The 25,786-nt window shown below is 42.1% G+C and overlaps 1 protein-coding gene across 1 annotated transcript in view; it reads left to right on the top strand.

The window, feature by feature from the left end:
• FGF10 (fibroblast growth factor 10) overlaps positions 1-25,786 on the top strand; it is an 86,488-nt gene that overhangs the window by 1,598 nt on the left and 59,104 nt on the right. The window lies entirely within an intron of this gene.

Here is a 25,786-nt window from a genome sequence, read left to right on the forward strand (position 1 = left end):
CTAAATTTCATTAGCTGGAAAAGCTGGTACCCTATGGAGTTTGTACCGTGACACTCACGGGTTTTGTGTGTGTGTGTGTGTGTGTGTGTGTTGTGTTGTCAAACTCTATGTGTGGCTTGGTGGCGTCCTGTCAGTCCTTTCTTTCTCCCCCTCGCCCTGCTTTAAACGGTCTCATGTTGCATCCCTGAGAGCGCCTTGTAAACATCTGGGGCTGCATCAAGTCATCCAGACCTCACACACATTTCGCTGTCATTTTTTTTCCTTTTTAAAAAAGAAGTCATTCTCACATATATATCTCGAAAGTCATGTGTATAGCTCTCTTTCCAGATAGAAGTGGATAAAAGTAGCTCTTTCTTTAGTTGTTTCTCACAGCCTGTTTCATGATAGTTTTAAGCGATTCTGTCCTGGTGGGTGGATAAATAAATAAATAACTGCCAAGACAAATGTCTCTAGATAAGCTGATTTTTTAAAAAAAATTGCCTCTTGATGTTGGTTGGGAATCCTCGAATTCCTTTTATTCATTGTTTTGTTCACGCGTGGCCCTTTCTCACTCACTCATCTCATGTTTATCCTCACAACAACCCTGCAAAGTAGATTAGACCTAATGATGACATGGTGAATGTGAGCAGGTTGATCCGGTTTGTTTCAGGGAGTGTGTGAAGGTGTGAATACTGATCTTTCCTGGCCAAATCAGTCTACCACACTAGCCTCAGGAGACAGTCAAGAGAGAAACAGGTACACTTCTTTTCTTTTTAAGTACACTGCTCTACACACACACACACACACACACACACACACACATGACCTATAAATAGTGTGTAGTGTGTAATTAACTCTGTGCCTCACAGTTATAGATGAACAGAGCAGTGCCAATTTTATCCAAACAAGAAGCATAGCTAATGGGGAGGCTTCTTTAAACAGAAGGCAATGTGCAAGTTTGAGAAGTGTGGACAATGTTGCATCTTGCAGAAGATAACCACCGTATAACTCTCACCAACCCATTTATTTGTGCTTAGTTGGTTAAGGCAGCTGTGCTTTTAACAACTCTTGCATTCCTCTGCTGTGGCCCCTGCCGGCTGGCTACACTTGACACTCTGTCTTCTTTCACAGGCTTGTGTTATTTATTATCACATGTGTCAATGTGTGCAGCGGGAAATGCTTGCTCCGTTGAAGAGCCACGGTATATGCCAGAGACATTGTTAAGTTCAGGCTTTGTGAAGCAGTAGTGCCAGAAAGCAATCATATGACACAGAGTATTCTGGGATGTCTGAGGACTGCTTCATGGGTTCCAGGAGAAGCAGGTACATATTAAATATTGTACAGTGCAGCATATTGTATTGGTGCAGTGATGAACTGGGAGTTGAGACCATGAAGACCTGGGTTCAAATGACTAGAGCAGTCATCTTCACTAAGCTTCACCTACTTTGCAGGGCTGTTGTGACACAGAAATTGGACATCCACCTTGAGATCCATGGAAATGATACTATTAATATATATATTTTTCAAATATATAATAATAATAATATCAAACACGCTCAAAGCGTTATGCTTGTGATAAATGTGCAGCAAGCAAACTCAGAGTTTTCCTATACTGCCTCTGACCAGAGCTGTCCAGACAACAAACCGTTTTCATGTGCTCAGTGAATGTGCAAATGTTAGAATGGGATTGGCCAGGGTTCCTGCTCAGAGCCTTGCATATACACTCATGCCAAACAAACATGGACTGTCAGGTGGCTGGCCAGTGCTGGTGTTTAGGGGCAATGTGGCTGGTGGCATGAACCCCTTTCACAGATCTGTATGAACAGCCAGCCAAACCTTCTTGAGAGCTTTGTGCACAGAGAGAATGCAATATGGTTGAGGCCATGAGTCTCTATTCTCTAAAGACAGCCTTAGCTCTGCATATTCGTCCTTCCTGCTGTGTTCATGAAAGCACATTGCAGGGTGCCAGAATTGCTCCCCAGGTGTGTGCTGGGTATGCCATTTGAGGAACTGAGCACATACAGTTGCCCCATTTTTATGTGGTGGTAGTATTAAATTCTGCATGCTAAATATTTACTGTGTACTTGTGTCGAGCCGGCGTTGACATATGAAGCAGACCTTTGTTTTCGACTGGCTGTTATCTTTATTCATGTAGGCATCTCCTCTTACAGAGCTGGCTCATTGTGTTTACGGAAAGTGCAGCTCTTAGGGCTTGTGCTTTTCTTTTCTTTTTTTGCCTTTGCAGGATTTTCTCTAGGGTATATTAGTTTTATCCTAGAGATGTTGCCATCTGTCATCACCTTATGTTAGAAGTAGGCTGCATGTATTCTGATCGGAAGTTCCCCTCTGCTCCTTCTCCGTCTCACAACCCTAGAATTAAGATTTACCAAACGAAGCTGACAGGCAGCCCTTTCCAAGGCAGGCTTCTTTGCGTAACTTGCAGAATTCAACCGCTGCAAGATATAGTGATGGATGACAGCTTAAACTGCTTTGAAAAGGATTATTAGACTCATGGAGGTCTGTCAACAGCTATTAGCCATGATAGCTTAATGGAACCTCCACAAACAAGTGGAGTATACCCCTTAGTACCAGGTGCTGGACAAACATGCTAGAGAAGGCTATTGATTCCATGCCCTGCCTGTTCGCTTCCCAGAGCCATCTGGATAGTGTTTGGGTCAGATCCAACAGGGCAGTTCTCATTCTTTCCCATTCCGAACCTGCTGCCCTCTCAGCCACAGTGCATTCTGTCTTCCTATGCATTTTGCTGTTGGAAATAGAACTTTGTTTGGTCATAATTCTGTCCTTGGAAAATAACATAGTGACATGGGTTGCCACCTGGCTCTCTGCCTCTCTGCCTCTGTAGCTTTTTAACATGGCCCACAACTTGACACACAGTTGTGTAGGGTGGTAGTGCTGCCATTGCAACCCACTTTAGATCAGGCTGTGATGAAGGAGTGGGTCCCCACTCACGAGTTGATGACCAATGTGCTAGAGAAGTGGATGCAAATGGTCTGAATGCACCATCAGTCTATGCTTCCCACAGGAAGATATCTGTTAGATACATCTCCCATTAAAATTAACTTCCTTCCAGTAGCACCTTCGAGACCAACTAAGTTTGTCATAGGTATGAGCTTTCGTGTTCATGCACACTGATTCAGATACCTTCCGATACTTGGTATCTGAAGAAGTGTACATGCACACGAAAGCTCATACCTATGACAAACTTAGTTGGTCTCGAAGGTGCTACTGGAAGGAATTTTTTATTTATTTTTTGTTTCGACTGCGTCAGACCAACACGGCTACCTTCCTGTAACTAAAATTAACTTGTGACTTTATGTTAACAGGAGACGTATCTAACAGAGAACCCTGCAGGTGGTTTATCAGTGTGACCACAGAAGAAGACCTTTGAACAGATATTCACAAAAATAAAACCCACATTTTATTTTCAGCCCTTTGGGACACATTCTCTTTTGTTTTGGGGTTCATTTTGGGTGCTCTTCAGTTTGTTTGTTTTTCCGCATTTCTTGCCCCATGGGGCCTGTTGCAAGTAGCGTTCACATGGAACGTTTGCCGCCTGGGTAAGCTGGGGTGCAGAGCACTTCAGGTGGCAGGTAATGGCTGCACCTAATGGCAGCAAATTGCCAGCTGTCCGTTTGTTTGCAACCTGAGCTTTCTACCGCAAGTGCCATTATCTTGGGCAGATGCTGAGGATGAACATAGATGGGTGCTTGGGAGCAAAATTCAGAGTGACGCCGGGTGGAGGACATAACTTGGAGCCTTATTTAAACTGATTTTCCTTGCCTGTGCATGCAGCACTAGCACAGCAGAGTTCAGGGCAGGCTTACTATGTCAGTTGCTGCTTTTGCGCACATAGCGGCTAAGTATCTGTTTTGACAAGGCATAGGGCATGTGCCGTGCAACCTGGGCTAATTCTTCGTGCCAATTCTGGAGTCATGCATTGAAATGGGTCCTGACTTCACTGGGCCTAATTCCCTAGGTTATGCTTAGGATTTCAGAGGGGAGAATAAACAGAAAGTTGGGGAGAGTAACCAGCACCCGCTGATTAAAGTAGCTTCAACAAGATTCATTTCCATAGCAGGTTTGCTCTATAAATACTGTGTATTAAGCACTAAATAAAGGTTTACTTTGGCAGATGTTTTCCAACTTGATTACACAGAGCTATTACCTCAGCCTTTTCTATACCTTTAGGATAATGGGAATTGGGGGTGAATTATGGTGGTTCTGTCAAAAGTCTGGGACAGCTTGCATAATTTAGCATTGCTGGAGTATATCTGTCACTAGATACGCGTAGGATGGCTTGGGTTTTTGTTTTATTTTCTTTGCAGTTAGAGCTTTGCCCTGAAACTTGACCACTCAGCACTCCTTCTTACCTCAACGTTGCAGCTGCAAAGGTCCCCCTGAAAAGCTGCTCTTGAGAAGCTGATTTCCAGGAGTGAATAAAGCAGCTGTAAGTCTCTCTCTGATGATGATGACTTATAACATGTGTGAAATAATAGTTAGGAGTAAGCACTCCAGCTTCACCCCAGAGGCGGCCCATGAAAAGTTTGAGGATTGGGTTTGTCTCTCCTCCTCCCCCCCCCTCTGTCTCATCTGTAGTAGATTGCAAAATAGAGGACCAAATTTTGGGATGTTTGCAATTCTGTCCTAAACATGATTACTCAGAATTAAGCCCTAAAGAGTTTAATCTGTCTTACTTCCATTCTGGATAAGCTCATATAGGATTGCAACCCCAGTATTGGTCTAAAGATGGAAAATGTAGACCCATGTGAATTTCACAGTGATAAGCTAATGATGCGGGGGGGGGGGGATAGGTGCTTGTTTTTGTAGTTGCAATCTTAGGGTTGCATTAGGAATATGTTCTGCTGATCTTTCAAGCAATAGTTTTTGGGGCTTCAGGCACTGAATAATAAAAGTTGTCCAAAGTAATTTGAAACTGGGGAGCAAAGCGAGTCAATAGCCTAAGGATGCATTACACATAAACCTTGACAGCTGCTTTTTTCCTAGGGAAAGGCCATTTTGGTAGGGGACAGTTTCAAGCAGAGAAGTGCAGGGGATGGGTGCCTAACCCATTCTCCTGCCGCTCTTCTTCAGTGATTTCTCCTCTTGCCACTTTTGTACTGCAGCTATCCCTCCCCAAGCTGATACACGCACCCAGCCTTGTGAATTCCAGTTAAATTGTAACCCCTAGGAAGAAAAGCACCAAGGGGAGAGGGAGCTGCAGTGGGAGAAATGACAGCCACCTAAAAGGTTAAACACACACATGCACACACTATGGCTTCACCAGTGGCAACTGTTAACAAGGTTCTTTAAGACCAGGATCCAAATCCTCACTCAGCCATGCATCTCATGGGGAAATGTGGAATATAAACACAATAGGTAAAGCGACCCTGACCATTAGGTCCAGTCGTGACCGACTCTGGGGTTGCGCGCTCATCTCGCATTATTGGCCGAGGGAGCCGGCGTATAGCTTCCAGGTCATGTGGCCAGCATGACAAAGCCGCTTCTGGCAACCCAGAGCAGCACATGGAAACGCCGTTTACCTTCCCGCTGTAGCGGTTCCTATTTATCTACTTGCATTTTGACATGCTTTCGAACTGCTAGGTTGGCAGGAGCTGGGACCAAGCAACGGGAGCTCACCCCGTCACAGGGATTCGAACCGCTGACCTTCTGATCAGCAAGCCCTAGGCTCAGTGGTTTAACCCACAGCGCCACCTGGGTCCCCTATAAACACAATATAAATAATAAATAATTTCACAAAGAGGGGGTTGCATATTCACAGGGGTATGGGCTATTGAACAGTGGTTTCCAAACTTCTCCTTAAAGAACCACTTTCAACTTCAACTTGTTTACTGAAGAGATGCTTCCTGCCTGCCGTAGAACCCCTCTGTGTACTTGCGGAGGATTCTGGGACATATTGTAGGCTAGGGCTAAGAAACCTTGGGCCCTCCAGGTGCTGCGGTACTGCGCTTCCCATCATCCCTCACTATTGGCCATGCTGGTTGGGACTGATGGGAATTGGAAGTACCACCTCATCTGGAGGGCCACCGGTCCCTCATCCCTGTTCTTCTGCTTTGAACAAAGTTGGCTTCTGTTGCACCTACGCCCTAGAACACACTCATTGTTCTCCAAATGGCTTCACAAGCTGTCTTTCTGGGAAGTTTGTCTGCCATTGCTATTGTCATTGACAAACTCCGATGGGTTCCTGAAGATCCCTAGCATTTAGTTTGAAAGCTACTGCTATGTAGCCTAATTCATGTCACAGGGGGTTTATTCCCAACGTAGCCTGAGTCCAGCGCCTCAGTTTTTAAACCATCAAACAATAGTATGGCTGGTTTGCACTTGCTGAACAGGCTTTGCAGTGCCTGGTTACATAAAAATGTTGGTTCCTCTTGAGTCTTTGCTGGCCATTATATTAACATGAAGGACTGTTGGAAAGGTTACAATGGAAATAGGAATGTGACGAAGAACAGGTGACCATGAGAAGGAATGAATCTTTTAGATTAGACAGCAGTTCTTGGATGCTTTATGGGAGAAGGATAAGTGGACAGGTCAATCCGCTTGCTGAAATACTGTTACGGCGCTTCCTATATCAGAGTAGCATTCTGTTCCCGGATTCGTTGTGAAGGTTATTACACACCACTGACGCAGGGATGCATCATTTAGGGTTGACCCGAGTTAACATTCTCTTAGCAATAAATGTTAAATGCAGCCTGGATGCAATAAATTAGGCATTTATTTGTTTTTTAAAAGTACGCATGTCCAATTCAATATCCTTCTGCCTTCCAGTCCACTTTCCCTTTGCGTTGCATCTTTAGATTGTAATCCTGAGGCCAGGGACCATCTTTTCCTGCATTGATCTTTAAGCTGCTCCGGGAGCCTTCTTTGGATGAAGAGAGGGATAAAATTATTAAATAAATAACTGTTACTTGAGTCTTCCTTCCAATTAGGACTCCTTTATTATCTATAACTGGTGTTTGGATGTTCCCCTGACTACAGCATTATAAGTGATGCAGTTATATGTCTCACTCTAACCATGTCACTTAGAAATCACTGATTGCTGTAGATTGTGCCCAGCTTGGGATAAGGCAGGCATAGGCAAACTGGGTCCTCCAGATGTTTTGGGACTACAACTCCCATCATCCCTAGATAACAGGACCAGTGGGCCAGGATGATGGGAGTTGTAGTCCCGAAACATCTGGAGGGCCAAGTTTGCCTGTGCCTGGGATAAGCCTTTGTTGTAGTCACATGAGACTTTGAATGGAAATGCAGTAATTGGTTTTCATTGTACTAAAAGCATTGCATAAGTATGCTGCTCTCTTTTTTCAAATATGTCCTAAAAATACAAATGGGATAAATTTCTCTGCCATCAACACTGCTCGTCTTATTTCGAGATTGGGTCTAATCTGTAAATTTGTCCATGTCGGCAATCTTGGGTATCAGTTTCCAGTCTTGCTCTGATTGTTTTGAAATTTAATGGGGAACTGCTTAGTTTCTTTCATTTTGGGGGAGGGAGGACTACATACATACATACATACATACATACATACATACATACATACATACATATGTTTTGAAAAATGTATGTGGCAAAACTGCTATTTGGCTATTTTCTTTCAGTACCTTTCACATTAAGAGACAAATCTTACCCATTGTCAAGAGTAATTAAATCATTTCAACAATTTTATAAAATAAGTGAGATAATGGCATGGTAAATTTAGAGCTAAAACCTTTATACTGAATGAAAATGCTTCTGTAAAATCACATTAAATGTTCCTTCAAAGTATCATTTTGCATGTTAAACAAGTAAATTGGTTTTTCTTAGAAATAAGTCTTCACAATATTCCTGTTTTTCACTTTTTAATATAGGTTAGTTCATGATGCTGATAGATTTTTTTTTAAAAAAAATGACATCAGGAAAATAGAAAATTATATACAGCCTTCTAATAAATACTGCTGTTTCCTGGGTAGGGAAGTTGTTGCTTTTTATTATACCAACTGCTTTCTCATTTAAGCCTGGACCCTGGTTACATAATTTATAACCAGTGACTTACAACGGTGGGCATTTAGGATTTATGAATGCGGAAGGGATTGTATTCTTTAGTGTCTACATGACACTCTCCTGTTACCTTTACCACATTCCCATAGGGTAGACCCTCCACACACATCACCAAAGCTTTATCATAAATCTATTAAAAATATACAGTTGTAAGGAGCCTTTGTCTTCATAAATCTGATTTATAGCCACCTGCTAAAGATGACTGTGAAAACATTTGGTAAGAATCACCCTGACAACCTGAGAGGAGAACAACACAAAGGCCAAAGGAGCTTGAGTGTCCCACGCTATTTCAACGGGGCTAATCTTACGGCCCTTACATAAGCAAAAAACACATGCTCTGGTAGGGATTTTGCACAGGGAGATGGAGCATGGCATAGGACCATAAAGTAGGAGAATTGGGTCATGGCCCCACCAACCTTAATCTGTCCTCAGCCAGCACCAGTACGACCCCTTACCTGCTGTCAGGAACTGGTTGGACGCAGAGGAATGGTAGGAGGAACCAGCTGGGGAACCCCCAAGGGAAGAAGGCTCAGAGCCCAGGGAGAGGTGGTGGGATGACGATGAGCAGTCAGAGGGAGAAGACTGGGAGCAGGAGGGGGTATCAGAGGCTGAAGAGGTAACAGGGCTTAGTGAGAGGAGAAGGTAGTTTCATGTGGCCACAGTCTCAGATTGCTTGGGGGAAACCTTGGAGAGCAGCTGTGGGGAGGCAGGAACCTTCAGTCTTAGCAACTGCTTCATAGGGGAAAGACTTACCAAAGATGAGTTGCTGTACTCATTAGGCCTGACACTCCTGTGCAGATCCTGTTTTTTGCTAACTCCACTTGCTTGGTGCGATTTACCGCAGCTTTGCTCCTTCGTACTTACAACCAGTTGGGTGGGTGACACTACCTGTCAGCTCCCCCCCCCCCTTAATCTCATCGTCACCGTGTTGGAACAAGTTCTCAACCTCAAGAAAATTGATTATAAAAAGTGGAGAACTACAAACTGACAGCTGGTCTAAGAGCTCTGACAAGGTTTAAAAATGGTGCCACCTGCTCAGTGATAAAGGTGGTTTCGGTGGACTCTCAGTGATACTGCGATTATCAGGGGTGGTTAATACATCTTCAACATTTCATGAAGACCTGCATATCTGAGTCATCAGATATTAAAATGCCATCAGGTAAAACTTTCATATTCAGCCACTGAACTTCAAGTCACCCATTCAGCCGCTGTGTGAATGGGTTGAGAATGGGTGAATGGGTTGAGAAGCCAAGTGTACACGTGTCTCTCTCTCTCTGTGTGTGTATCGGTCTTACATAGCACCTTTAGCTTAGAAATAAATATTTTTGTATGCAAAGCACTCACATCTAAAGTACTTGCACTAGAGACTTGTTTAAGCCTTTGGGAATTCTCGGGGTTAATACGTTAGGGGACTGCATTCAGTTTTTTAAACCTTTGAAACAAGTTTTACAAGCCCTACAAATACTGTGTAGTTTTCCATTGGCTTCAGTGAAAAGTTTGGTGGGGACCATAGCCTACCTTCACTCTTGTACTTTAAAGCCCTATGTTTATTATTATTATTATTATTATTATTATTATTATTATTATTTATTATCATTAAGGCACAACAATCTACAGTAGAGCTGGGTGGTGAGAGCTTGTACACATACCCCACTGTAATATGAATAACATAATTATTAACCCCCAAAAATGTGTGTGAATGCACACATGTACACGAACTGGACATCTACCCACCCCTGCTTCTCACTCTATGGTGAAATAGATAGGGGAGCCTTGGATTACTCAGTTTTGGGGTCTAATTTGTTTAGGGATAACTTTTACTACAAAATCTTAAACCTTTTTGTACTTACCCCCCCCCCTTTTTTAAAAACTTATCATGCTCCAGTCTGCTTTGGAATAAATCAGGATACATTCGAAAGCACACACGAAAAAAGAAAGTATAAACCATTTCTCAGAATTCTGTATTCTCCTTCTCCAGTGGGTGGGTTATTAAAGCAAGGTTAATTATATTTGATCCAGATTTTTATTTTTATTTTTACTCAAATGTGATCTGGGAGATATGAGGACCTTTAAAATGTGACTTGGGTCACACATTTAAATAACAGCTTTACAGGCATTCTTTGCTTTTAAATTAGGTCACTGGTGTTCTTTCTTTGAACACTCTGTTCTAATTGGAACAATAAATCATTGACGATATGCAGAATAGATTCCCTTCTAAGGTGGACAACTGGACTGTGCCTTATTACTGCTCCTAACATGTGCAGTGCATTCTGTTATTGCCTGTTAAGAGACATGGTGTCAGTATGAAAGCATTGCCTTGTTTCATTGTTCAGCTAAAGCCAATCTCCTCCTGCGTTTACTTGACGTTAATTAATGAATTGAGGCATACCTTCTACATGCCTTTTGCTGGCAGAATAGCTTAAGATATGTTAAATCAGGGTCATAGATGACACAAGAGATATCGCACTTGCAGATAAGCATTTATGTTCTAAAGCTTAGATATTTGCGAAAGCAAAACAAAAAACAAAAAAACAAAGCCCAGTAGCAAATAGATTTTTCTCTTATCCCTTTGCATAGGTCATAACTTACCCATCCCATACATACATACATGCAAAGGATTCTCTTTATTCCGCTTCCATTGATTGATCACTGTATCATTGTGGGTTCCTCATTCAGAAAATGTATTTCCTTTTGTTATACCACAGTCCTATGCTTATTTACCTGGGAAGAATTCTCACTGAACTCAGTGGGGCTTATGAATGAGCAGGCATGTATAGGACTACATTGTTAAATGTAGTTTATTAATCCTATCTCAATTTTATCCAGCTTTTCAGTTCTTCCAGCCCGGCCGGGGGGGGGGGTTCAGCTAAGCGAATTGCAGATTTGTAATACAGCCAGATTCTTCACATCCTTCTGGTTCTTACTCTAATATACGAACATGATGTATGTAAACGGTGCAGAAGCTAGCTATATCTAACATGTTCATACCTCAGAGTTTTGCATTCAGGCCGAGGCAGAGTGCATTCATCAACTGGGTTTGCTTTATAGGCAAATCACACTGGTGGAAAGTAGTAGCCTTTGATTGTTCTGCTTCCACTTTTAGCCATTTGAATCTATGTTATTCAAGACCATTTATTTTCAGTTTGTAGTGTTGATTCCTACCCTTTTATTGCATCAATCCATGAGATTATTCAAGTCCTCTTAATCTACTGTGCATCTATTTAGGAGTAGGTTACATCAAAGTCAACTTGAGTTACTGAATTCTGCATTGGATTTGACTGTACACATCTGGACAGATAAATGAGTATTTCTTCTGTCTCCCACCCCAAGTAGAAACAGCTCCAGATTGCACCTGGGAAAGCTGTATTTTCCATAATCAAGAGTTGAAAGCTTGTTAAATATGGGCAATTATTATTGGTAGCTGCACACCTTAGTTGGACTTGATGGTTCTTCTCCCTATACAACTACTGGAGCTAGCGTACATAGCTTGGTTAGAAAATTAGATTTGATCAAGTAACAGGACTGCATACACGTTTAGATCAGGCTGCTCAAATGGCTTTTGAAATGTGAGCAGATTTGTCCTCACATTCCAGATGTTGCGGTGCAAGACCCAGAGGTGGACTTAGCCTATAAAAGAAAACGGACTTTCAATGTCGGAGGTGCAGCTCCCTGGAATTAGTTACCTGACAAAATCAGGCAGACACCTAGCATGTTGCTGTTTAGGTGCCTACTGAAGACATTTCTTCTTAGGAAGGCTTTCTCTAAGGTGTAAGCCAGTCATTCATGGAAGATGAATTTTAAAGCTGGTGAGATGTTTTTGTTGCTTGTGTGGCTGGGTTTATTCTTTTTAGTGTTGGATTGATATCATTGATTTTAGGGCTTGTGTTTTTTTTATTTTCTATATTGTACACTGCCTTGATGTTTTTATGCTATGAAGCAGTTTATAAATGCATTTAATAGGTAATGAATAAATATGTGTGTACCCTGGTGTAAAATTGATACATGTTTGCTGCAATAGCCTTGAGTGACTTTCCAAGCCAGCCCTGTTCATGCAGCAGCAAACAGAAACGTTTTCTGTTTACCACTCTGTTGGGTGGTAAATCAGAAACAAAAGCATGGGACAATGGATTAGGATAGGTTCATTGAGTAGCTATAGGCCAAGAAGACTCTTATCGATGCCTGAGTAAACTACATGTTGTAGCCATGGTGTTGGTGTTAAGAAGCCTATTTTCACATCCCCGCCTCCCAGGTGTTCTAATGATAAGTGATGGCAGAACATTGTCTCCGTATAAACCTGTGAATTCCTTCGGAGTTGCTGTGGATATTTACTTAATCTACAGTGGGTATAGGAGAGCTTCTTTTTGGACTTAATTTTTGTTATAGGAAAGAGGAGTTCTGTTCACATGCTGAGATCTTAGATGCATCTGGTTTCTGGTGGAAATATTGTTTCCTCTTCGCTTCACTTTCTAATCTATCTTCTCTTCTTCAGCCTATCCTGAATTCTCTTTCTGAGGTTTCCTGGCATTTACCCTTGGCTGATGGTTGGCGCAGTCGTTATTTCATCCTTTTCAGGGGATCACATAATTAAACTGTTAACAGTCAACTTACTTATCTCAATAGAAGTTTCTGTAGGGATTGGGGACGGGAATTTTCAGCACCTCTTCAAACTATATTTCCCAGGATCCTTGGGCCATGACAGTTTAAGTAACAGAAGCCTATGCACACTTTGGATATAGATAAATGCTCAGTTTCAAGAAATCATTTTAGAGCTATTCACAATCCTTTTTTTTAACCATTCTGAATAATTGACTGTTGCCATCAAACATCACCACCTCACTGATGCAGGCATCTTCAACCTTTTCAGATCCAGGACCCACTTTTTACCCAAATATGCACTTGGTGATCCATTTCTTAATCATTTACTATATATTTGCATGGTGCTCATGCTCCTCTTGTGACCCACATTGGATCAGACCACAACCCACTAGTGGATCCTGACCCACAAGTTGAAAACCAGTGCTCTAATGAATTTATGTTATGACTTGCATTTTTCACATTCAAATGCTACATTTTTAGGTGTATGCTTCGAAAACATGTGTGAAGAGTGGGAAGGAAGAAGAATTTTGATTCAGTTCACATTTAAAGGTGAACCTAATGTAAGTCACACTCTTCACAACAATATGCAAACTTCACACTTCTCCAAATTTTGCAGGGCAGAGTTTCTCCAGCCAAGTAATATGTACTGAAATGCATGTAATAGGTTAAAGTGATCACATAAAGGCATATATTAGTGAAACTAACATATAAAAAATGCACTATATTCAGGAAAACGGCTTTACAAACCTATCTATGTTAGGCAAAAATGTGTCTGTAAGGAGAAATGTACAGTAAAATGCTGATTAATTTTCATGAGGACTAAAAAATACCACATAAATGAATTTAAGGTTAGAAAAATGAAAAACTGAGAGAAATCGAAATTGTCAGATCTAACCATTGCTAGTGAAGAAGCCCTACAATTCATAGCCGTTTTAAATGGCTGAGAAGAACATCAGAATGTGTTGCTACTTCTGGTTAAATTGTCCAAATTGGCCTTGAAATATATACTTTGTGTATGTGTTAAGCTACCTTTTAAAAAATGGTGAGACTTTGTAACGGGGCTGGGGAACCTGTGACCCTTCTGAAGTTGCTAGACTATGGCTTTCTTCATCCCTGACAATTGGCCATGCTTGGAGTTGGAGTCGAAGAACATCTGGAACTCTAAGGCTCACTACCTTTGCTTTATAGAAACGAATTAAGTAAAGCAAACGAAAGAAATGTTATGATAATTCAGCATGTTATATGCTTCCCTGAGCTACCCTGCAATTAAACTCAGACATTTCAAATACTGAGGTGAAATATTACCTTATGCCTTTTAGTTAATATTAAGATATATACACTCATTCAAAAGTAGTATTCACAACTTTTGTGTTGTGCATAGAAATTGGCAAGTTGAGAGAGAGAAACCTCAGTGTATCCTGCCAAACACAGAAGCCTGTGAGATGCCAAAATAACAATGTTTGACATAGCCTTGTCCAGTTCTGGCACTAAGTGATGATATTTCAGCATGGCGTAGGTTGGGATTGGTTTGGAAACTGGGCTGAGGGGGAAGGCAGGCACAGTTCAGCCCCTAGCTAAATCCTTTCTTAGGCAGCATGCTAGGGGAAGTTGCACAGGCTTAAAATCTGTTGGCTTACTTATTTCATTGGCTCTCAATACAGCTTACAAAAATCAAAGTAAAACATAAAGACACAACTGAAGATATCAGGAATGCCTTAAGTTACAACTTTTAACACACACACACACACAGAGAGAGAGAGAGAGAGAGAGAGAGAGAGAGAGAGAGAGAGAGAGAATGCTAGTGTACAAATGCATCTCTTCCTTTACTTGATTCTTCAGTGCCCAATGACTCTCGGTTAATGTGTGAATTGTCTCAGTTGAAAAGTATTGAGATGAGATTCAAGTATAGGGTTGGAAGGGACCCCAAGGGTCATCTGCTCCAACGACCAGCAATTTCTGTGCCCCTTCCGTGAAGAACTGTCATATAGACTTATCCTCAACTACTGGGCTGAACAATCTGACAAACGTGCCTGGATAACTTTACAATCCGCCCCCCTTTCCAAATGCTTGTAGAAGTGAAGTGCTGCCCTTTAAGGTACCTATTCCACATGAGTTTTCAGTTCAAAAATGTGTGGTATGCAAGAAAAGGAATGAATTAATAACATCTTCCTGGTCAGTTACCTTCCCTTGGGCAGCTGTTGTTTTCTCTTTATGCTTTCCAGAGAGAATATTGCAAAGTCATGTTGTGTCATCAGAAAGATATAAAATAAAATTCAGTTCTGCCCAGTATATTTTTTTGGTTGTGATGTGGAAGCATCTTTCTAGGCATGTACGCATGCATTTAGCCAAATGTTTTTGGAGGTTTGGCAGTCACTGCATACATGCATTTATCTGGAGAGCCAGTCATCTGTGGCCATATGGTATGGTGGACTTGATCCTATCACAACCTTTTCTGATCGGGTTCTGATCAGAATAGAAAAAGAAATAGAAATAGAAATACTTTATTGTTACTGTACCACTTTTTTACAGTGAGATTAAACGAGCCCCACCCACCCACCCCCACAATCTCTCAGTCCTTGTTACACTCTGTGTGCTGTCGCATGACCACCAACCCCGAACGTCAGCTGCAATGTTGCTGTCTTCCATTCAGCAGCCTCACGGCCCATGGGTAGAAACTGTTTTTTAACCTGTTGGTGTGGCTTATCATGTTTCTATATCTTATGCCCGAGGGCAGGAGATTAAAAAGGTACTGGCCAGGGTGTGAGTCATCCCTGAGAATGTTTCTCGCTCTTCTGAGGCAACTGTCTCCCGCGATAACATCTAGCGGACTCAGGGAACAGCCCACAATATCGCATGCTGTCTTCACCACCCTCCACAGGGACTCTCTATCCATGGCTGTCAAACCAGCATACCACACCGTAATGCAGTATGAGAGTGTGTATGTGTGTATGGTGTGTATGTGGTAGAAATTGTTTCGCCCTGCAGCCAGATGCAACGTATTGGACCAGCTGCCAAGTAGTGTAGGCTCCCTGTTAACCATAGTTAAAGGACTGGGAGTGGACTGTAGCAGTGCACCAATCTGATCATGCAGTGCCTTATCTTATTGGGAGTAATGTGCGACCCACCTGCACCCCTGTATGCCACCATCAAGGCACTGGGTACTAAGTCAGAAGGAGGAGGAGGAGGAGTAGTTTGGATTTGATATCCCGCCTTTCACTCCCCTTAAGGAGTCTCAAAGTGACTAACAATCTCCTTTCCCTTCCTCACCCACAACAAACACTCTGTGAGGTGAGTGAGGCTGAGAGACTTCAGAGAAGTGTGACTAGCCCAAGGTCACCCAGCAGCTGCCTGTGGAGCTACACCACGCTGGCTCTCTTTAGGCAACATTTCATTGTCAGAATTAGGCAGCCCTTGAAGCACTGAGAATCTATGCCTCTTATGGATGGGTGGATTTGTCTCTTTGTGCTCCATGTCAATTTTACCATACGTTCATTCATAAATCCACTCTGTCCCATTTCTGCATAAACCTGCATTTAAAAAAAAACCCAAACAAAACCATGAAAAGTAATATTTAGATACACACCTCAATAATGTTGAAATAAGTATATCATCTCAATGTATGCATTTCTTTGAGCTGAAAACTGTGTTGCAAAGTTCAGATAAGTGTGAAATCTGAAGGATAATAGCATCTTCATCTATGCATTAGACTGGGACTTGTGAATTAGGTTACTTCCTTAAAAACATGGACTGAAAGAAATTCACCTCCCTGCTTAAAGCATCTTAGTTAGTATCTGTATCATACACAAATCAATACCTGTCGCACAAAATTAAAAGATCCCAATATACTCTGGCACAATACAGGAAAATCAATCATTTCATAGTAAAAGCACCAGTTGGAAACCGGGTGCTTCTAGTGGTAGATTTCCAGTATGATTTGAGTTAATGTGGTTTGATATTTGGCACTATTTGTAACCTTGAAAATTATCATAATTGTTTCTCTCTCCTGCAGATGCAATCCTCTGTGAATATGGTTTCACACAAAACCAGCAATTGCAAGATAAACAGCAGTTGATTGTGGTACTTTGGAAAGCCTATCTTGGCCCTAAAAGCCCTGTCTCTCTGTCTCTCTCTCTGGCAGGAAGGAGGGAAACATATCAAATAACATCTGCATTTAACATCTGAATATAGGTTTTCACCACTTGTCCCATGGAGAACTCTGTCCCTGATTTTCCTCCTTTCCCATGCATCCTCTCAAAAACATGTTTTTTTTATTCTTCTTTTATTTCTTGTTTTCACCCCATCTCCTTTCTGGAGAAGACAGCAGAATGTGTGTACACTACCTCGTGTAATAGATTTGGAAAGGGGGGGACTACACACTCAGTTGCCTTTTTCACCTGCAGCAACACAATTGCATGTATTTTTTGCACTTGTGGGGTTTTAAATGTATTTAAGGGGTTCGAAGATGGCATAGTTCAATAGCTGAGGTCCAGCTTGAGTCCATGTTGTACTTGGAGTTACTTTTTATTATTTTTGAGCACACATTCCTGTCCTTCGGTTTTCTGTCTTTCTTCTTCCAATTCCCCTTCACTCGAGGCCTGTTTTGGCACCCATCGATACTGCACTTTTATTTATTAAATTTCACTTTTGCCCTGCCCTGCCTGCAAGCAGCTCAAGGTAGCATACATAGTTACGATCATTGCCTCCTCATAAACAGCCTTGTAAACTAGGTTAAGCTGAGAGATAGTGACTGTGCCCAAAACCTTCATGGCTGAGTGGGGATTTGAATCTGGGACTCCCCAGTTCGAGTCTGACACTATGATTCAGGGATGGGAAGAGCCTGTGCCTCTCCAGATGTTGTTGAACTCCAAATCACATCAGCCTCAGCCAACATGGCCAGTGATCAGGACTGATAGGAGTTGGAGGAGTCCATCGACATCTGGACCACCACAGGTCCCCTATCCCTCCTATAAATGCTAACTCACACTTGGCCCACTTTACTGATCAGAAGAATAATAGTTCTGGTTTTGATTTTTTTTAATGCTACAATTTGTTTTTCTGCACAAGCATTTCAAGAATGTAAAAAAAAAAAAGTGTGTTCAACGAGGGGAAAGGAAAAACGAAAGACCTCTGAGAGTGAAGGGTGGAGATGTAATCTATATTGGATAATTACCTCAAGGAATACAACAGAACATAGTGGAGAAATTTCACTCACCAGTGAGGCCCCTATGGTAAGGTTATATAAGGTTCATTAATAAATCTAACTTGGAGATCAAATAAAAGCTGAATCGTTTGCGTAGAACAGCGCTGCAAGCCAAAGAACCTCATTAGTTTGAGAATGGAACTGCGTAAAACTTCTTGAAGGTCATTTATATGCCGAACGGACATATACCAGGACCAGCATTTTTTTTTTATCGTGTGCCCACATAAATCAGAGAAAGTAAAGCAAAATCAAATCAACACTAGGGTAGAATAAAGAATGTAAGCAGGAGGATGGTGCTATGTTCCCTTGCAGGTTCTCATTCGTCATCCCACAGGCTAGTTAGCAGTCAAGCTGCAAACTGGATTAACCTCCACAGCATACCTTCGCAAGGGATCTGCCAATTTGGACAGGTGCAGCCCAGGATAGCTTGCTCTCCGATGTAGCTTTGGATTCTGGGGGTGCAGCTTTAAGCTGAAGCTTTTACAGGGGATCCTGAGGGAGGCATACATCTAAGATCATGTGATGCCTTCGTTGGCACCCCTAAAAAGATTTCTGCATCAAGCAACAACTTTGATTAGCCACCCCCAAGTTTGCATCAACCAACACAGCCAGTGGTCAGGTAGAATGGTAGTTGTAGCCCAGCATCGCTGGAGGGCACCGGGTTGAGGAAGGCTGGCTTAGGTTGATTTTTTTAGGTTGATTTTGTAATCTAGCCAGCCATGAGTTTGAAACTATCTACCAAAGTGGTCTCTCCTTATAACAGAACTATTGCTTACTAAACAGTTTTGCCTGATAATGCCTGAAGGAATAAATAACACAGCTTCAGTGCTTTTTCGGCAACTTTCCCATCACCCCTCCTATGGGGGACAGGTTTTCCCCTCCCTCTCCCAACCTGGAGAGAAGTTGGGTTATTCAAAGGATAGACATTGGGATGACCTACAAATATTCCAGATTACTTCTCTCTTCGGCCCCAGTCAGCATGGCCAATGGAGGGGACCAGGTTGCTTATTCCAGTGTTTCCCAACCAGTGTGCCTCCAGATGTTTTGGGACTACAACTCCCATCACTCCTGACCACTGGTCTTGCTAGCTAGGGATGATGGGAGTTGTAGTCCCAAAACATCTGGAGGCACACTGGTTGGGAAACACTGGCTTATTCCATTACCAACGGCACCATCCTGAAGTCCTGATTATATAATAAAACAGCATCTGGAAGTGTTCAAAAATTCAGAAAGGAATTGATCTAGTCTGGTATTAGATATGTAACGAGCCCCTCCTATCTGTATGGTCACTTCTCCATGACCTGACTTAAGGGAATATGTGAAATTCATTTCAGTTAGCAAACGGTATTCTGTGGCTTTGCGCCTCAGACCACACACCCAGAAAGAAGCATCCAGATTTTTGCTCAAAATTTACCGTATTGGCTTTGCTTCCCGCATTTTGCCACATATACACTTGCAGACAGAGCTCACAGCTGATTCTGCTTATGGAACAGAAAGTGTTTTGCAATGGCAAAAGGTTCACAAAGGGAGGAGGAGTGGGAAAGAGAACGAGGGCTTCTACAAAGAGAATATTTTGAAAAAGGCAATGTTCCCTTCGCCACTGGTTCTATGCATGTGTTATGGCAGTGAATAAGGCTCAGACAGGATGGCCTGTGCTTGGGGTAATAATAATAAAAAGATACTCTGATGTGGCAAAGGGGTTTGAAGATGAATGTGTTTCCAAACTATTTCCAGTGCACCTTAAGAATCATACTAAGCCATAGGCCGTGCTGTTGACATGAGAATTCAGCATATTCATCATTCGTTCACTGCATTACAGCAATACACAATGGTGAATCCTGGAGCTGGAAGCAACCTCAGAGCTCATCTAGTCCAACCGTCCTGCTGATATAGTGTATCTACTGCTACAGCATATCTGATTGGTGGCCACCTGGGCTCTGCTTAACAGCCTCCAAAGGAGGATAGCGCATCATCTTCCAAGGCAATCTGTTCTATTGTCAGGACATTCCTCCTAATCTCTCACAATTTCAACCTTTGCTCAGCACAGAAGACAAATTTGCTGCATCTTTTTTTATGACAGATCTTCAGATATTTGAACATGGCCATCATATCAAGCTGTAATTGAGCCTTATTCAGGCTAGACATATCCAGGCATACTTTATAGAAGTCAGTCTCCAGGACCCCCACCCCCACACCATGATGGTGACATAAATGACCTCTCACCACATTTCTTGCAATAATCCAGTATTGATGGCAGTTGTCTTCTGAGCAAACCTTCGTACTAAAAACACAACATGAATGAGGGCAGGGATACACCAGAGAAAGAACAAGGCATGCCTGTTCAGCCTTTAAATGGGTATATGATCTAGAATTGGCAGCAAGTAGGAGCAAATGTGTGTATGTTTATAGGGGAAGCAAAATGCATGTGCATGGAATGAATTTGAAATATAATATCATGTTGACCAGAGTTGGGAACTTGTGGCCTTTCAGATGTTTCTGGCTTTCAGTTCCCATAATCTCTGACCAATGGCTATGCTGGGGGGGGGGGGGTTGATGGGAGTTGGCACCCTACAAAATCCGAGGGCCACAACCCTGACTTAAACCACAACACCAGAAAATACACTGCTTGTGAAACTGCCCGAAACATGGTCACTACCAGCCCTAATGTGTTTTCCCCCTTGCTTGTATCAAAATATTCCTGCCAAGTAATCATGCTCACTTTGTAAGACTACATTGGATATAAGAAAACCAGACATGCTTGCCTCACAGCCAGCCAGATCCTTACTGTTGCCTGAAGGATGTCTTGCTTGAAGGAGAGTTTTGCAATCCTGGTTCAGTTGATCTCAGCAAAGTGGCTATCCAGGAACTTGAGTTGGCCAATGATTTTGAGCAGCTGCAGGGCCACTTGTGAAGAGGCCACCTGGGAACTTAAATTTGTGTTGGACTAACAGTGGTCAAATAATCTGGGGTTAGACAGAAGGTGTTGTTGAGCAGGTGCAGGTGATCCTCTCCAAAATTCTTCAAGACCGGATTGATTGTGCACGAAAAAATTGTTCATGTTATGCTTTTAATGCAAAAGGTGAGCCATAAGAATGTTAATATATAATTCCTGTTTGCTGTGCAATATTATTACCCCTTTGAAGGCAGGTTGAAATTTTCTTTTGCAAATATTGTTTTGTACAGCTCCAGTTACGCAATAAAATTAATCAGATATGCTTAAGGGCCTTTGGCTGTTTACAGCACTTGCTATTAACTGCAATCTGCAGAGTATTAAGGGATGTGGTGGGGTGATCAATCTAATAAACTAAATGTGGCTGGGCACATGAATGTTAAAAGTTTTCTTTGGTGTGTGTTTTTGTTTTTTGTTATGGAGCTTGGGAAGACAATTTGTTATATCCTGTGAAGTTACATCTAATGCTATAATTGGCACAGTGCCTCTCTATGATGCCATTTTGGGTTACTTCCTAGCAGCCAATTCATAAAATTGACAAAAAGCAGGAGATTTTTTTTTTCCACCACAGTTTGGCACAATCCAGCAACAGCAAGCTGCATTTGGAAGCAGTCTCTTTTGTTCATGGAACCCCTTATTGACCACACTCTGTACATGTACAGAGAGTGATGCAAAGGGTAAACAGCAATAAATAAATAAAAATGCTATTTGTGAGTGCTAAACGTGGAACAAGCATTTGTGGGGTGAATTTTCTAAGACTTTTTTCCCCCAAAGAAAGAAATAATCTCTGAGAGATTTTGGCTCAGTTAATGCTGTTTAAAACTCTGTTGCTAATTCATATTGATGAATAATGGAATTAATTGGTGGAGGACTGGGAGGATTAGGAGACAATCATATTGCTTCCTTCAATAATATTAAAATAAACAATATTAAAACTGGACCTACAGTTACACCCAAAATTCATGGGTGGCGAAAGTCAGAAGGCTGTTTTGCAAAAAATAATAATTCTCCAGACAAGGACTGAAGTTTTCCAACAATTCAAAAAGAGTTCATGAAGGAGGAAAATTCGTGTGTGTGTGTGTGTGTTGTATTCAGTTCACAGAGCTGTGTGCGCAACCAAGACACAGCCTTGTCTGTAGCAACTACTCCTATAAGTCTGACAGCTTTTCCTACATATAAGGATGTAAGTATGCATTGTTTTTTATTCCATCCTGTGTTTGTCCCATGCAGCTCTGTTTCTGTTCCGCTGCAATCCATCTTCTGCCAAAAGGTACATGATTGGTTCTTGCTGTCTGCCGTTGGTGAAAATACACAATTTAAGTAATTTGTGTAAATTACGTTGTCATTATGTTATTCCACCCCTTTGATTTCAATGCAGAAAAAACGCAATGCAAATGTGGAAAAGCCATAATCAGTTGCATATTGTTTGCAGACTGAAAGCAATAGCGGTTGTATTTGCTGGATTGATTTCCGTTCCAGACATGGGACAAATAAATGAACACTGGCAATTTCTGCTCCCACTTCTGTTTGCATCTGAATTCCCTAAGTACCGGACTCCTAAGTTTCATCACCAATTCACAAATCTCTTTCTCTGGGACAATTGTAAATTGGCAGAAGGTTCCCCACAAAACAAATACTTTGCACATATCAGCCATACACTGAATGTAATCCCAGCCTTACTATCCCAAATCGGACCTCACATTTGCAAAACTGGTCTGGCATGAAGTAAAACCACTCCTGACCAGGACCAACTGGGAGAAGGTTGAAAAATGGCTGCACCTTGAGGCTAAATGTCTTCTGTGGTGAGAGAAGCTTTGTTCACCCTTTTGACGTAGAGTTTCCCCTCCCTCTTGGTAGAATTGCTTCATGTTTGACAGATATTCCCCAGATTCACAGGATGTCTAAAACTAGCCCCAAATTTCATTCAGATAAAGTCTTTTCCTGTTTCAGCAAACGCCTTGTTAATGACCGTCCCTCTTTATATCAGTTTTCAGTAATTTGCAACTGAATGTTAGCATTCTGTGTACAAATGGTAGATTTGTTTTTTCTGGCGTGTGTTGAGTGGGCGGATGGGAGGGGGGCGGCGGCTGGTACTCACAAATCGTATGTCAGAAGCCACTAAAAGTGTCAGAATCCCACAGCAGGCTTTTGGTGGCTTGTTAATATCTTCTCCTTTCAAGGAAACAGCCTAATTCACTTAAATATAATGAAAGCCATGCCCTCAATGGTGAAACCTCTAAAGAGCGTCAACGTTTACAAGTCCTGCCTTCTTTTTTCACCTCCTCCTTTTCTGGCTTCAACCATTTCAACATGAACTATGATGTTTTTCTGCCTGTGGTCTCTTAGATGTCACACATGCGGAAAAATTGAACCTGTAGTTATTGGAAGAGGGTGTGGTTCATATACAAAAAAAAGATAGGCATTCTGTAACTGGTTTCCTTCCACCCTCACCCTCCTGCTATCTTCTAAACTATTATCTGCAGCATGTAAAAAGAATAATCCTAAATGCAGTCTGGGCAGTTAGGAAAACCCAAAAAGGAAAATCCAATAGGAAAATATTTACCTAAGGCCACCCAGTATATTCATGGTAAAGAGGAGATTTGAACTGGGGACCCATCCCAAATCTATTCACACACACACCCAATGATGACAATACAATTGGAAGTTTAGTTCTTTATTGGCAAAGCACATCAGCTCCTCCAAGGTGCAAAAACCGCAGGCACCGCTCCTGCTAAATAGCTAGTTAGGCATCACCTTCTTCAGACCTGTGCCCCAACCCAGACAGTTGGAGAAACAGCACAACAACCACAGTTAAAAACCCCACAAGCAACCAGCAACTTCTCCCATGCATCAGCTCCAGGTGCCCCTGCCACTTCAAACCCATCCATGTCCTTGGGGACAGTGTGGGAGGGGGAAGATTTTAATGGTCCGACTCTCTCTGGGACTGTATCTTCCACCTCTGCACCTCCCTCCTCTTCTCCCTTCTCTGATTGCCCGACCAATTCCTTTCCCCCCTGCCTCATGGGTGGCACACAAACCCCAAATCACTGGCCCCTTCCCCTGTATCCTCCTCCTGCCACCTCTGCCGCCTCCTCTGCCCACCCTTCGGACTCCTGCCTGTCCCTGACATCACTTCAGATCAGTTACTTAACTTCTGTTTTACAGTAGCTCATTCTGACACCACTGTGCTGCAAAGGTGTAGACATCAAACTTGAAATCTTTAAGGCGTCTGTCATCCGTCAGTCAACAGGTTCCTTACACTCTGCTTTCAGTTTCGGATGGCTAATCAGTTTGATCTGTTTTAAATATTTAAGCTATTTTGTCATTTATTACCCTGTTCCATAGATGGCATATGTTGCAAAGCAATTATCTTTGATCATTATTCAGAATTTCCTAGGTATGCCTTGGGAATTACTGATTCTAATTTATGTGGCCAGTGCTACAGACCCATTGGCTGAGATCCTGAGCTCCATGTGGCTCTATGCACATCTCTTTCAGTGTGGGGAATGTTCCATATATACAGTTAAGAGAATTGGGCAGGTCTTGCTTCTACAGAGCTATATTCCTTTGCAATAGAATCACTTCTGTTTGCCTATCTCTTTCTCTATCTATGGGTGCCTCCAGGTGATGTGTTTACCAAGCATTCAGCCTGATTTGTTTGCATGTAGATTCGACAATATTGGCTATTTAATGAGCATTCATTCTGATTTGTTTGCTATATGATGTCAAGGCAGGTTGTCATCCTACACTCTCCAGCACATTTCCCTGTCACTTTCCTTATTGCAAAAAGTTTGATTTTTTTTTTCAGGGAAGCAGTTTTTCTCCAAACAGTTTTAATTGGGCAACCTGATTTGTTGGTATGTGATTAAATCCCACCAGGGTGGGGGGGAGCGGGGGCAGGCAAGCAGATTGCTGTGCCAGCTTGGAGCTACCACAGTGATTGGGCTAAATTCTGTCACATGACAGCAGCTAAGCCAGCAAGGGATCCAATGGCTAGCTGTCATTGACTTGGATCCTACCAACTGCAGTTCTGGCTGCCCACAAGTCCAGTGGGCAGAATGATCTTGTGTCACTCCATAGGCAACAGCCAATGGAATGCCAACGAAGGCTGGCAGGGCAGGAGACAGGGGCATTTCCACCCATCCCAGCCCCATGAGCCTGCCATAAAGGGAGGTTGAGATGCTTTGTTGGCTAGTAACCATCGCCTCATCTTGTTTCAGTGAATTGTGTGAAGGAATAAAGAAGGCACATGCCTAGTACACTTTCAGAAATAGAATAATATGCTAGTGCTCGTTTTTCAAAATCAAACATTTGGAAGGAATTAATTCCTTCATGTTTAGACTCCAAAATGGCTCCTAAATTAGAAGTCAGGGAGAGGGGGAATTTTCCATGCATACAGGGCATTCCATCTCTCTCTACTTAACATCTTTTTTGGTTATGGATGCTGAACTCCAAAACCTTAGGCTGTTACACTGACAACGTAGATGCTGTATTAGTTTGATGATTCTTTATGGCATTTCCTGTTTTCGCCAGTGATGGATTAAAACAGGTATAAAAGGACCCCAGGGGTAGAAAACAAAAACTGGGCTGTGTGGTATGTTCAGGTTAAAAAAAAAAATCTTAAATATTCCTCCAGCTTTGAACTGAGAGGGTGGGCTTGGCCCTAAATTTCAGTGTTGCAAGCCAAAATCTCAATCTTTCTTTCTTTTTTCAAGAAATGAAAAAGAAAAAAACAAATAAATAAATAAAAATCATTCCTTTGTACTTTACACTTGGCAAACCCAGGGAACTAAAGTGCTCATGCTGTGAGTCTAGCATCTACCCAACATATTTTCATAAAGCTCTAGGAAGAAAGTTAATATACTTTGGCCCTATTTGACACATGGGTGGGGAAAACATTCTGAAATCCCAAGAGTAACAGAACAGAGTGGCCAGCAATAAGGGTAACGGCACGGCATGTTGCAATGTGGCAACATAGGGGAAA

The sequence above is a fragment of the Zootoca vivipara genome, chromosome 10 (assembly GCF_965207765.1).
Source record: "Zootoca vivipara chromosome 10, rZooViv2.hap1.1, whole genome shotgun sequence".
Lineage (NCBI taxonomy): Eukaryota > Metazoa > Chordata > Lepidosauria > Squamata > Lacertidae > Zootoca > Zootoca vivipara.